At 48.6% G+C, this 12,444-nt stretch overlaps 1 protein-coding gene across 3 annotated transcripts in view; it reads left to right on the forward strand.

Moving 5' to 3' along the window:
- Positions 1-12,444, forward strand: part of LOC141133757 (NACHT, LRR and PYD domains-containing protein 12-like) — a 45,786-nt gene that overhangs the window by 22,584 nt on the left and 10,758 nt on the right. The window lies entirely within an intron of this gene.

Consider the following 12,444-nt stretch of genomic DNA (forward strand, 5'->3'; position numbering starts at 1 on the left):
CAAACACGAGACAAGATGCTCTGTCTTGAGGGTCAAGCAGGAATCAACTCATTATTTTTTACACATGGACACAACAGATAAAATAACTCAGAGACACTTTCTCCCCACCCTTGGAAAAGAGGGCGGGTTAAACTGTCCAATAACAATGGACACACATGTCAGGTGTGTTTAACGTCTCATCAGTACACAGTCTTAGCAGGGAGAGCAGATGGAGGAATCCCCCCTCCCTCCATAGAGATACACACCCTGTGATCCAAGGCAGACAGACACAATAGAACATTGGAATACAGCCCCACCCCAAACTAGCACAGCAAATAGTACACAATAGCATGAGACAACACACAATATATACACACAACATTGTGAAGCAGTCACTATCTATAATATGGCACATACGGGGTTCCCAGAGTTTTGTTTTTTGGGGGGGACATGGACTTGAATCCAAAGTAACATTACTTCCAGGGTCCCCAGGCATACAGCTCACAGTGAGCACCGTTCCCCAAAATGCCAGGGCCCATAATCGGTCGGCAAGAGGCTGGCATTCAATCCCCTCCAAAAGCCTCTGTCCCGGCTAGGTCTGTCACATTTCTCCCCTTTCGGCAGGAGACTAACACAGGAAGAGACCCCAGATGGGTTGACTCTGAAGTTAGTCCATAGTTCAAGTCCCCCGATGCTGGTATCCACACAGTACCCCAAATAAATCGTCCCAAACAGAGCATTACTTACCCAGCCAACCTCTGCCTCTCTCAGAGAACTGGGGAGAGGCCTGGACTGGCCCTTCTCCCTGGAGTCTTTTCAGCCGCTGGAGAGAAGACAGGGTGACTGGGCTCACTCCGTCATGCTTTTGGTGATCTGGGCCGACCGCCCAGCATCCCTGGTGTATACAAGTGGAGACTGAAGTCCCATGCACTGATATCAGCTCAAGCTGCAGTTGTGAGGTGCAGACTGCATTCTCTCCTTGGGTCCTGATCTGCTGCTCGGGAGTGACCACCACCTCCTCACCCTGGGCCTCCAGAACTGCCACAGGTGTGGGGCAAAGGTCTTGGACCCTCTGTCCGGTGGCCATCACTTCAGCAGGGGAAGTCTCTGGTAACACCACAGATGCTGCTGTTGGTGCTGGGCAGAGCACACTGAAGTTTGGCCCTGATACCAGCTCTTCTGCTGGAGGCTCACCAGGTTGTTCTTCTTCAGCAGAACAGTCTATCAAATCCCCAATCTCTATAACTGGTGTCTGGGGATAGAAGTTCACAATCTCATGTCCGTGGAATCCAGAAGATGCTATCAGTGCTGGGCAGAGGATAGCAGAATTCAGGGCTGGACTGGGACAAAAACTTGGCCCTGGACATCATCCAGACCGGCCTACTTTAATTTTGCAAACATGCACAAAAAACAGTATATATACTGTTGGGGGGGGGTGGAGGACAGAGGGGGACAGCGTGGGGGTGGAGGACAGAGGGGGACACCGCGGGGGCTGGGGGACAGAGGGGGACACCGCGGGGGCTGGAGGACAGAGGGGACACCGCGGGGGCTGGGGGACAGAGGGGGACACCGCGGGGGCTGGGGGACAGAGGGGGACACGGCGGGGGCTGGAGGACAGAGGAGCACACTGTGGGGGATGGAGGACAGAGAGGGACACTGTGGGGGCTGTATGACAGAGGGGGACACCGTGGGGGCTGGATGACAGAGGGGGACACCGTGGGGGCTGGATGACAGAGGGGGACACCGCAGGGGCTGGAGGACAGAGGGGGACACTGTGGGGGATGGAGGACAGAGGGGGACACCGTGGGGGCTGGATGACAGAGGGGGACAGCGTGGGGGTGGAGGACAGAGGGGGACACCGTGGGGGCTGGAGGACACCGTGGGGGCTGCAGGACAGAGGGACAGCGTGGGGGCTGGAGGACAGCCTGGGGGGGAACAGGAGAGTATCATGGGGCCTCCTGCGATCCTGTTGGGGCCCGGGCCCCCTATATTTGTACTGGCTGCTTCTGCTCCCCCCTCCCCAGTGATGGTGATAGTACACAGCCTCACCCGATGCCTGCAATAAGACCTCTCATGGCGCACTGCTCTCTGTTGGCCCCTAGCTCTTCTCGTCCGTCCCGGATGATGTCATGTACAAGCACCCGGGGTGGATGGGACCGAAGGAAGGGCCCACGGGGAACAGTACGCTGTGAGAGGTCCTATTACATCTGCTTTCAGTGCTAGTGTTGCAGGTGTCATAGGGCCCCACAGTGCCGATAGGTCAGTCCATCCCTGCAGTACAGCAGTGCTCAAAGTAGTGGCTGTGCAGACCCCGCAGCCATTACTTTGACAGGCTGTCACTCAAACCGGCCCACTGAGCCATCGGCCCACCGGGAAACTCCCGGTAGTCCCGATGGCCAGTACATGCCTGGCAGAACTCTGCCCTCTGCCCTGTTATCAGCACTTCAGGCTTGGTAATGGCAATCTCCAGATTTTCCACTGCCGATTCTTCAGCCAGGATTTCAGAGTTGTTAACTGGTATTTCCTGATAGTCCCAGGCAAAGGGAACCCCACCCTGCTGCTGAGCAGAGTCTAGCAGCTGCCTGTAGGCGATCTCCAGCTCCCATTCCTGCATGGCCAGAAACTCCAAATCTTTCTGTGCCCAGTGCCCTTCCAAGACATTCAGTCTTCACTCTCTGTGCTCCATTATTTCCTCCAAACGCCACTCCCGATCACTCCCAAAGTCAGGGTCCCTGGACAGCCTCCAATACAACAATCCCAGGCCATCATAGCCAAAGCCTTCCCTGGGGCTGTCATCTGCTGACCATGGGCACTCTTGAACTACATACCACCGGATTGCTCTGTAGCACTCGTCCAACCTCATCTTTGCCCGGAACAGCCTGCTTAACTCAGCTATCCACTCCTGCTTTGGTTGTTCCCCCAATAACAACATTCATACTTCATACTGCGACCAGTACCTCACATGGATGGAGGGGAGAACTCTTCTCTGGTGTTGCTGCTCGAGAGCTAGCGCTTCCTTCCAGAGGTCGCATCGGATAGAATCATACCATCCCAGCAGGGCCTGCTCTGATACTGGTCCTCTATGCTGTATCTGCATCTCTCGCAACCTCCTTCTGAATTCCTCTTCCATGGCGGTTGGTATCTGTACCTCTCCTCTCCTTTCAGTTGGTGCTGCTGTGACTTCTGCTGCTGCAGCACCTCTTTGCTGTAGCCAATCTGCATCCACAGCCGCTATAACTAGGTCTATGATCTCTGCTGTAGGGTTAGGACCATAATGTGCCAGTCTTATTTTAACAGCCCAATTAAACCATGCCTCTTCGGGTGTCCTGTCTGTTATGCTGGGCCTTTTGGTTATGTTAGGTCTTTCGGCTCTATCCATTTTGACTAGTTATAATGTCCCTCTTCTTACGGTTGTTGGCCGGTCTGCCCCGGTTCTCCAGTAAGTCCTTGAGGGAAGAGAGCTTTAGCTGTTCATACTGTGCTTCCATTGTCCTGTGTCCTCTTGCAGCTGTCCTTCTGGGCGGTGGGAATGATCCCGCTGCTCGCCACCAGTTGTAACGACACCCCGAGTATGAAAGGGGTTAAAGTCATTTAGGACATTCCATACCCAAACACAAAGGCAGCTACCAAACACTTCAATCAGCTGAACCAGGAACCCACACAAACAATTCTCCCCCAAACACGAGACAAGATGCTCTGTCTTGAGGGTCAAGCAGGAATTAACTCATTATTTTTAACACATGGACACAACAGATAAAATAAGTCAGAGACACTTTCCCCCCACCCTTGGAAAAGAGGGCGGGTTAAACTGTCCAATGACAATGGACACACAGGTCAGGTGTGTTTAACATCTCATTAGTACACAGTCTTATCAGGGAGAGCTGTTGGAGGAATCCCCCCTCCCTCCATAGAGATACACATCCTGTGATCCAAGGCAGACAGACACAATAGAACATTGGAATACAGCCCCACCCCAAACTAGCACAGCAAATAGTACACAATAGCGTGAGACAACACACAATATATACACACAACATTGTGAAGCAGTCACTATCTATAATATGGCACATACAGGGTTTCCAGAGTTTTGTGTTTTGGGGGGACATGGACTTGAATCCAAAGTAACATTACTTCCAGGGTCCCTAGGCATACAGCTCACAACGAACACCGTTCCCCCAAATGCCAGGGCCCATAATCGGTCGGCAAGAGGCTGGCATTCAGTCCCCTCCAAAAGCCTCTGTCCCAGCTAGGTCTGTCACAGTCAGGATATCCTGTCTGAAATCTGTGTAACGCTGTGCAATGTTACTGTAATGCCGATTTATATTTTGACCACAAGATGGCAGTGTTTAGCATCTTTGCTCAACATGGTATTAGTACTGGAGTTCAGAGACTGCTGGGATTTGTATTCTGAAAGCTGACCTTTTCTTCACATTGAGGATGAATCTAAACTACAGTACAAGACCCAGAGGCAATTGCCAGGGAGTGGGAGAATTTATAAGTTAAAGCTTGGGAACACAAAGGGATGTTGGAGATGGACTTGGCTGATGAGAGGAGGTGTATGTGTGCGAACACTGTGAGGAGCCATGCAGGCCTGGACCCAAGAATTCACAACAGGCACAGTGTCAGGGCCTGGACTTGAACTTGGGACCTCTGCTGTGTCTGGCATTGACTCTTCTCGCTGAGCTACCTGAAATGCTGGACAGCACCCTCTCTGATCCATTAGACCAGGGGTCTCCAAACTTTCTGAACAAAGGGCCTGTTTACTGTCCTTTAGACCTTAACCCCTTCCCGCCAACCGTACGCAGATATGCGTACTCGGCTTTTCGGGGTTATACCGGGATGATGCCCGCAGCTGCAGGCATCATCCCGGTTCCGTTGTTTACAGCGGGCGATCGGCTACCCGTGTATAACAACCGATGCGGCTAAAAGCCGCTCGGTTGTTATACCGGAGGAGCGGGAGGGGACATCCCCCCCCTCCCGCCGCCTCCCGCCGCTGTTACCGGGCCTCCCGTGCGATCGGAAGGCCCGGTGTCCAATCGGGTACCTTCGGCGGCTGGGGGCGGGCTGGAACGAAGCTGTGAGTGGCTTCGTTCCAGCCTTCTCATTGTAAACGCGGAAGCGACGTCATGACGTCACTTCCCGTTTACTCGGCTGCCAATGGCGCCGAATTTAAAAAAGTACACAGTATTCAGAATCGCCGTTTTCAGCGATCTGAATACTTTGAAGTGTAAAGGAGGGATGGGGGGTCTTTTAGACCCCCCATCCCTCCATAAAGAGTACCTTTCACCACCTATTACTGTCACAAGGGATGTTTACATTCCTTGTGACAGCAATAAAAGTAAAAAAAAAAATTTTTTTTTAAAAACACAATTTATAAAAGTAAACAAATAAATAAAATAAATAAAAAAAAAAATTTTTTTTTAAAGTGCCCCTGTCCCCGCGAGCTCGCGCAGCGAAGAAAACGCATACCGAAGTCGCGCCCGCATATGTAAACGGTGTTCAAACCACACATGTGAGGTATTGCCACGATCGTCAGAGCAAGAGCAATAATTCTAGCCCTAGACCTTCTCTGTAACTCAAACCTGGTAACCGTAAAAAAATTTTAAAGCGTCGCCTATGGAAATTCATAGGTACCGTAGTTTGTCGCCATTCCACGAGTGCGTGCAATTATAAAGGGTGACATGTTTGGTATCTATTTACTCGGCGTAACATCGTCTTTCACATTATACAAAAAAATTGGGGTAACTTTACTGTTTGGATTTTTTAAAATTCATGAAAGTGTCCCTTTTCCAAAAATTTGCGTTCAAAACACCGCTGCACAAATACCGTGTGATAAAAAATATTGCAACAATCACCATTTTATTCTCTAGATTCTCTGCTAAAAAATATATATAATGTTTGGGAACTCTAAGTAATTTTCTAGCAAAAAATACGGATTTTAACTTGTAAACACCAAATTTCAAAAATAGGCTTAGTCATGAAAGGGTTAAGGGGGCCAATGGGAGTAGAAAATGCCTTGGCGTCAGTGAAAAATGTCTCATCACTGGTGTCAGTGGGAGGAATAGTCCCCCATCGTTGGTGTCAATGGGAGGAATAGTGCCCCATCATTGGTGTCAGTGGGAGGAATAGTGCCCCATATTTGGCATCAGTGGAAGGAATAGTGCCTCATAATTAGTGTCAGTGGGAGGCCTAGTGCCTCATCTTTGGTGTCAGTGGGAGAAATAGTGCCCACCACTGGTGTCATCGGGAGGAATAGTGCCCCATCATTGGTGTCAGTGGGAAGAATACAAATGCAAATCACAGACATGGCCAAAAACTAAAGGCATTTCAAATGGCAACTTTCTGGCTTTAAGAAACACTAAAAGAAATCAAGAAAAATAATTGTGGTGGCCAGTAACAGTTAGATTTATAGAACAAGCACAGGGAATAAATTATGGAATCACTCAATTCTGAGGAAAAAACTATGGAATCACCCTGTAAATTTTCATTACAGACACTAACACCTGCATCAGATGAAATCTGCTTGTTAGTATGTAGGTAAAGAGGGTAAATCATCACGCAGTGTTGTACAAGATGTTGGTTGTTCACAGTCAGCTGTGTCTAAAACATGGACCAAATACAAACAACATGGGAAGGTGGTTAAAGGCAAGCATACTGGTAGACCAAGGAAGACATCAAAGCGTCAAGACAGAAAACTTAAAGCAATATGCCTTGAAAACAGTAAATGTACAACAAAACAAATGAGGAACAAATGGGAGGAAACTGGAGTCAACATCTGTGACCGAACTGTAAGAAACCGCCGAAAGGAAATGGGATTTACATACAGAAAAGCTAAAAGAAAGCCATCTCTAACACCTAAACACAAAAAAACAAGGTTACAATGGGCTAAGGAAAGGCAATCGTGGACTGTGGATGATTGGATGAAAGTCATATTCAGTGATGGATCTCCAATCTGCATTGGGCAAGGTGATGATGCTGGAACTTTTGTTTGGTGCCATTCCAATGAGATTTATGCAGACGACTGTCTGAAGAAAACATGCAAATTTCCACAGTCAATTATGATATGGGGCTGCATGTCAGGTAAAGGCACTGGGGAGATGGCTGTTATTAAATCTTCAATAAATGCACAGGTTTACATTGAAATTTTGGACACTTTTCTTATCCCATCTATTGAAAGGATGTTTGGGGATGATGAAATCATTTATCAAGATGATAATGCATCTTGCCATAGAGCAAAAACTGTGAAAAAATTCCTTGAAGAAAGACACATAAGGTCAATGTCATGGCCTGCAAACAGTCCGGATCTCAATCCAATTGAAAATCTGTGGTGGAAGTTAAATAAAATGGTCCATGACAAGGCTCCAACCTGCAAAGATGATTTGGCAACAGCAATCAGAGAAGGCTGGAGCCAGATTGATGAAGAGTACTGTTTATCACTCATTAAGTCAATGCCTCAGAGACTGCAAGCAGTTATAAAAGCCAGAGGTGGTGCAACAAAGTACTAGTGATGTGTTGGAGTGTTATTTTGTGTATTTGTTTTTCATGATTCCATCATTTTTTCCTCAGAATTGAGTGATTCCATAATTTATTCCCTGTGCTTGTTCTATAAATCTAACTGTTATTGGCCACCACAATTATTTTTCTTGATTTATTTTAGTGTTTCTTAAAGCCAGAAAGTTGCCATTTGAAATGCCTTTAGTTTTTGACATGTCTGTGATCTGCTTTTTTTCTACAACAATAAACAACTGAAGGAACATCCTCAGGGACTGGTGATTCCATAATTTTTGCCAGGGGTTGTAGTGCCCCTATTTCTGGGGTCAGTGGTCTGAATAGTGCCCCATTGCTGGAGTCAGCAACAGGAATCATGCCCCAATGTTGGCGTAGAAGAAATAGTTCCTTGTATCAGTGGGAGGAATAGTGTCCCAAGGGCCTGATAAAGGCAAGCAATGGGCCACATCCAGCTCCCAGACCGCAGTTTGGAGACCACTGCATTAGACAATCCAACCTAGTGCCTTGGCTTCTGCTGAGCCTTGAACCCTTTGCTCCTCTCATGAACTTTCTAATTTAAGTCATGTCTCTTTACTTCCTGTTGGCCATATTATTGTGCTGTCCCCAGCCAATATTTCACTCTTGTCTCTCCTGCTGCTGTCTGCATTTTTGCTACCATTCATTACCAGCCTTTGGCTTGTTTTCTGACTACACTTCTGCTCATCCTTACCTGCTTAATTTGCTACTGGACCCTGGCTTGCTCGCCACCTGGTGGGGCGATCCTGAGGGCCACAACATGGTACTAACATGCAGCAAAACCCATCTCCACCATCAGGAGCTCTGGTGAATACCAGTTAGTACTTAAAACCCGCACCTTGGATGAGCCAGCATCATCTGCCAGGGTGACCTGCTTGTACACCTACCCTGCTGGTTGGTGGGTGCCTTTTGCTATAGCTACTGGTCTCCGAGCCTGACTTTAGACCATGACACACAGATAAGCCGGGTGTCCTGTGAAGGGCAGACTGGTGGAGACCTGTTCACTGCAGGATCGAAGAAGTCAACGTCATAATCTTTGCAGCCGCATCCTTCAAAGGGACAAGACCCTCCCCCAGCTGGATGCCCATCACTTCACTCTGCTTAAAGCTGACTTTCACCCGAAAGTGCAACTTACGCTTTAAGCACTCCTCGCCCCCTTACATGCCACATTTGGCATGTAATTTTTTTCTGGGGGGGAGAGTGGGTACCTGGTATTGACAGGTACTACCTGTCCCACTTCCTGCTTCCGTCCTCTCGCCACCTAGGTGACTCCTCCAAGATACACCTACCCAGGGACACTTGGATATTCATCCGTCGGTCACTTAGCCTACATTTTAGGCTCCAACGACTGCCCCTCTCATGTACCTCCGTTTAACATTTAATGATGTCGCAGATGCAGTGCACTTCAAAAAAAAAAAAAAAAATTCCTCCATCATTATAGTTTGGTGTCCATGTAACATTCGATTGGAATTAATTGCCTTTGGTGCCTCTGTAACATGGAATCATTCCATTGGAATCAATATTTATGTAAATTTACCCATCTCTCAGCCCCTGACGAAGGTATCTGAATACTGAATACTGGAAATGCGTTGGGCATCAGGGCACATTACCCCTTCGAGAGTACACAGGATGATTTTTATCTGTGCATGTTTTGTTCTGTTTTCTATGTGATATATAATATGTATTTTTGCTATGTGTAGACGACACACGTCTTTTATTCTATATTATTAAAAGATAATTTTTTATCATTGAGTTGGTGGTCTGTCAAAGTCCCATTCAGGGGGTTATTTTTCTTTGTTCTAATATTAGGGATGGGACCACCATACTCCACATTTGATATGGTGGAAGTCTCCTCTTTTTTCTATTTTTCTTTGTGGCTATAGTTACTGGTCTCCGAGCCTGACTGTCAGGGAAATGGCCGTGTTGTGGGCAATTCCGCCAGTAACCGTCATGGTGGCAGGCGAGTCTAGTGAGCACGCCCTGATCTTGTAGGCACACCCCTCTGGCCTATTTAACCTGCCACTGACACTTGCAGTTTGCTGGATTATCAAACAGCTCCTGTGTTCCTGTGCCTTGTATACTCTGAAGACCCCTGCTTGACCTCTGCCCGGCTTGACCTGTGTTCCTGTTTATCTCCTCGCTCTGACCCCGGCTTGGCTGACTACTCTCCGATCTTCTGCCCTCTGTGTATGACCCGGCTTGTTCCTGTACCTCTCTCGGACTGTCTTTTGGTATCTGACCCCTGGCCTGGCTGCGGACCCTGTTCCTGGTTTACCATGCTGTTACCGTTCAAGACATCTCTCCGCACGGCTGCCACAACGCACTCTAGCTACTTACAGCCAACCAGCCAGTTTGCAGTATTCCTGGCAAACCGTGCACCTCTGTGCATCGCATTCCCTGTACCCAAATCCAGGGACGTGCTGCACTCAGCCGCAAGGGGCGCCCTCTCAGCAACCCGGCCTCACACTACAGACTTGACAGTATAATCCAGCCATGACTGAGGCCGGCGGAGGTGCGTCCCCATTAGAGACTTTGTGCCAACAAGCCATCACTCTGACCCAAGCAGTTCAGAAATTACAGGAAGGTTATCTGCAACTAACGGATAAGTTACAACACCTGTCAGAGTCACCTGCTCACGAACAAACCTCTGCGGCTCCCTTGATGATGTTCCCGCCTCCAGAACCCCGAGTTCCCGTTCAGGAGCGATTCTTCGGAGACCGGAAAAAGTTCAGATCATTCAAGACTGCCTGTCTATTGTACCTAGCCCTGCAACCCCGGACTTTTGCTTTAGAGACTGTTAAAGTCGGGTTCCTCATCTCTTTGCTGTCCGATGAACCTCAGGCCTGGGCCCATAACTTATGGGAACAAAAGAGTCCAGTCATTTGCACGGTGGATGCATTCCTGGCAGCTATGGCACAGCTTTACGAGGATCCCCAGCGTACTGCCACAGCTGAAGCCGCTCTGCACTCTCTGCAGCAGGGTAGGCGACCAGTAGAGGACTATACCCTGGACTTCCGGTGGTGGTCCGCAGACACAGCCTGGAATGAGGCAGCTTTACTACACCAGTTCCGTCTAGGACTCTCCGAATCCCTCAAGGACGAGTTGGCCAGGATTGAGATTCCCACTACACTCGAGGGTCTCATCCAATTATCCATCCAACTGGATCGACGTTTGCGGGAGAGACAGTCCGAACAATCACGAACCTGCAGACCCGCCAGTACACCCACCTTTGGATCAGTTCCCAAGCAGATTGGCCTGTTACGTTCCGCACTAACTCCTGATGAAAGACGTCGTCGTATCCTAGCCAATCTTTGCCTCTATTGTGGAAGAAATGGACATTTTCTATGCGACTGTCCCAGGAAGTTCAAGAAGCCACCTACCTACTCTCCAGCATATTTCCAGGTTTCTGGGACTTCTCCCTCACAACTCGTTCTTCCCATTTCACTGCAGTTGGGAGAAGAAGAGATCCGGCTCCAGGCTATAATCGACTCTGGAGCATGCAGTTGCTTCATGGACTTGAACCTGGCAAGGAACCTTAGGTTGCCCCTCCTCCACAAGAAACGGGGTCTGGAAGTCTGTTTAGCAGATGGCACCCTACCTAACTCCGGCCTTGTTACTCAAGAGACTTCTCCTCTCCTTATTACCTCTCCCGATGGCCATCGGGAATTCATACGTTTTGACGTTTTGAGTTCACCTATGTCTCCAATTATCTTGGGTATCCCTTGGCTCTAAGCCCATAACCCCCAGATCGATTGGATCAAGAAGGAAGTCCTGTTCACTTCCCCCTATTGCCAACAACATTGCCTCATCCCTGAATCCAGAGATACCACCAGTTGTCTGACAGTCCAGTCGGTATCCTCCACCAACCAGGAGGTACCCCAGGCGTACCATGAATTCCTGGATGTTTTTGATAAGAAAAAGGCAGAGGTTCTACCACCACATCGGCCATATGATTGTCCTATTGAGCTGCTTCCAGGGGCCAAAGTTCCATTTGGACGTATATTCCCCCTCTCTGAAGTGGAATTGGGGACACTACGACAGTACATAGATGAAAATTTGGCAAAGGGCTTCATTCGTCCTTCTTCTTCTCCTGCCGGTGCCGGCATTTTCTTTGTCGAAAAAAAAGATAAGACTCCAAGACCATGTGTGGACTATAGGGAATTAAATAAAATCACCATAAAGAACCGATATCCACTCCCACTGGTCCCCGAACTCTTCCAGAGACTTCGTTCACCCCAAGTGTTCACCAAACTCGACCTCCGGGGTGCCTACAACCTCGTTCGCATCCGTGAGGGCGATGAGTGGAAGACGGCATTCAGAACGAGGTTCGGGCACTTTGAGTATTTGGTGATGCAGTTTGGGCTCTGTAATGCCCCAGCTACTTTCCAGCACTTCATAAACAACATCTTCCGGGAATATCTTGACTACTTCGTCATCATCTATCTGGATGACATCCTTATCTTCTCAACCACCTTGGAGCGCCATCGGACTCACGTAAAGACAGTATTACTCACACTAAGAAAACACGGACTTTACGCGAAAGCAGAAAAGTGTGACTTTGAAAAGAAATCCATACAATTCCTAGGGCTCATCATCTCTACCGGTGGTGTAGCTATGGATCCACACAAAGTGCAGGCAATCCTAGACTGGCCAACTCCGTCAGACAAGAAGGGTGTACAAAGGTTTGTAGGGTTTGCAAACTTCTACAGAAGGTTTATAAGGAACTTTTCTTCCATCATCTCGCCCATAACCCAAGTAACCCGGCTACATGTTCGCTTCCTGTGGTCCTCCGAAGCCCAATCTGCCTTTGAGAAACTGAAGTCTTTGTTTACTTCTGCACCAATTCTTCGACACCCCGATCCTGCCCTGCCCTATATTTTAGAGGTCGATGCCTCAGAGGTAGCTACAGGAGCAGTACTTTCACAGCGCCTGGGACCCAAG

This window comes from Aquarana catesbeiana, linkage group LG03, assembly GCF_042186555.1.
Source record: "Aquarana catesbeiana isolate 2022-GZ linkage group LG03, ASM4218655v1, whole genome shotgun sequence".
Taxonomy (NCBI): domain Eukaryota; kingdom Metazoa; phylum Chordata; class Amphibia; order Anura; family Ranidae; genus Aquarana; species Aquarana catesbeiana.